Source organism: Trypanosoma cruzi (assembly GCF_000209065.1).
Source record: "Trypanosoma cruzi strain CL Brener chromosome Unknown tcruzi_1047053465241, whole genome shotgun sequence".
Classification (NCBI taxonomy): Eukaryota; Euglenozoa; class Kinetoplastea; order Trypanosomatida; family Trypanosomatidae; genus Trypanosoma; species Trypanosoma cruzi.
The window spans coordinates 1-2,029 of record NW_916981.1 but is presented as its reverse complement, the minus strand read 5'-3'; the positions used below and the strand labels follow the sequence as shown (position 1 = coordinate 2,029).

General features: G+C 43.2%; 2 non-coding genes across 2 annotated transcripts, besides 7 other annotated features; both read left to right on the top strand.

Moving 5' to 3' along the window:
* Positions 1-55: 55 nt before the first annotated feature.
* Positions 56-82: a microsatellite.
* A 4-nt stretch (positions 83-86) lies between these two features.
* Positions 87-165: a microsatellite.
* Positions 166-283: 118 nt separating this feature from the next.
* Tc00.1047053465241.20 lies at positions 284-359 on the top strand (the record flags this gene model as incomplete). The annotated part of the gene is made up of 1 exon (XR_008254724.1): positions 284-359. It is a non-coding gene; the product is annotated as a ribosomal RNA large subunit zeta (M5), doesn't match GenBank entry by xmatch (ribosomal RNA).
* Positions 360-398: 39 nt separating this feature from the next.
* Positions 399-434: a microsatellite.
* Positions 435-479: 45 nt separating this feature from the next.
* Positions 480-610: a microsatellite.
* A 49-nt stretch (positions 611-659) lies between these two features.
* Positions 660-732: a microsatellite.
* Positions 733-759: 27 nt separating this feature from the next.
* Positions 760-809: a microsatellite.
* A 213-nt stretch (positions 810-1,022) lies between these two features.
* Positions 1,023-1,052: a microsatellite.
* Positions 1,053-1,142: 90 nt separating this feature from the next.
* Positions 1,143-1,278, top strand: Tc00.1047053465241.10 (the record flags this gene model as incomplete). Its single annotated transcript, XR_008254723.1, has 1 exon — positions 1,143-1,278. It is a non-coding gene; the product is annotated as a ribosomal RNA large subunit epsilon (M4) (ribosomal RNA).
* Positions 1,279-2,029: the final 751 nt, after the last annotated feature.

The following is a 2,029-nucleotide window of genomic DNA, read 5'->3' as shown; positions in this document are numbered from 1 at the left end:
TGTGTGCACTCTGCTGCACCTTGAGGCTTCTTTTTGCGGTTCTTCCGTCACCGTATGCTGTTGTTGTTGTTGTTGTTATTGTGTAGTGTGTGTGTGTATGTGCATGCATGCATATTTATGTATATATCGTATTATATATCATATTTACATGTGTGCATATATATGCTCTCTGCTGCCCATGGCAATGATGATAATGATGTGTGTATGGTGCACCCCCGGGAGCGGGAAGAGAGAAGGTTGTGTGTTTCTCATTTGTTTTCAAAAAATATATATATATACCAATATCGAATCGCCATCCAAATCATCTGGTAGGCTCTGCCTGCCCTCGAAGGCGCCAAGTATCTCCATGATCACAAGACATTTATTTTTGAAACAAGAGAAAAATAAATAGGCCAGTGATATATACATATACATAAATATAATATGCATATATACTACGCGGGCAAGCGTACCGCGCGCCTTGTGCACCAGAGTGTGGAATAAATATACACGTGTATATATGTATATAATAATATATATATGTGTTGTGTGTTTGTACCGCGCTGTGTGTGCATGGGGGGACCGCGTGTGTGTGTGTGCGTCGTGTGGGGTATATGTGTTGTGTTTGTGTTGTTGTTGTCTCTGCGCCATATTATATTTATAAACACACCTCTCTCGCATGTGTGTATATGTTGTTGTTGTGTGTGTATGTTGTGTGTGTGTTGTGTGTTGTGTGTTGTGTGTGTTTGTATGGACACCCACATTATTCCACACTATACAATACATACATATATATATATACATATATAATACATATATAATACATATATGCACGTGCTCCACGGAAGGGCATCCCAAACGCGGGAGAAGCGGCGTTCCTGCAGGGCGAAAAACGCCAATACCGCAGCAATAAGGAGTTAAAGGAACGTTTAAAAAACAGCCCTTAAACGATTTTTGTATGTCGGTATTTGTGTTTTTGTATCGCACTCTCTCTGCGGGTTTGATCGAAATTCCAAACAAACAAAAGGGACAGTGAACACACCATGTATATATACATATATATGTATATATATGCATGGTGTGTCTGCTCAGGCAGAAAGCAGCAGCCACGAAAGCAACAAAAACACACATATACACACAACCATATATTATATATGATAATCACACGTCCCTCTCCAAACGAGAGAACATGCATGGGCTGGCATGAGCGGCATGCTTCACTTCGGTGGGGCTCGAGGGGCACTTTACGTCCCGAGGCGCTGAACCTTGAGGCCTGAAATTTCATGCTCAGGGACTAAATTAAAAGGATAATTACCAACAATGTTTTTGTTCTTGCAAAAAAAAAAAAAAAAAGAGAGGCGACAGCAACGCGGTGGTTGTGTGTGGGGCGGGCGGAGGAGAAGGAGGGAGAGGAGAGTGTGAGTGTGTGTATGTATAATATGCAAGGATGCGGTGTTGTGATGCGTGTGAGCGCGTGCGCAACGAGGGAAGAAGAGGAGGGGGGGGGAGGAGGTGCTTTGTGAAGTTGGTTACACTTTTGTTGTGAGTGTTGTATGTATATGCCGCTGCCGGGTTTTTATTTCCCTATAACCCCCCCGCCACTGCTACAGCGAAAAACATTACAAAATACACGCGGGGGGGAGAATTGTCTGTATTTGTTTTGTTTGGGGATTCCACCACACATTCATCGTGATGTTATGTACTGTGTGCTGTGTGTGTGACACGTTGCGTCCGGCAATAACAAAAGACGCGGGTGCCTCTGTGTGTCTCTCTATATATATTGAGGGAGAACATTGACATTCAAAAGAGTGTAAAAACAGGAGGAGGAAAAAGACGCACGCTGCTCGCCAGAAATTTTGTGCTTATTTTGCCTGTGGCAAAAAAAACACAACACTAATAAATTTTTGGCCCTCTAATACATTTTTAACCGCACTAATAAGAGAGAACACCGACCAGTAACAAAGTGACAAGAGGAGAGGGGAACACTCTGCATGCGAGAACCGATCGTGCCGTTCGCATTTCGCTGTGGACACAGCGTCATCCCCCATAA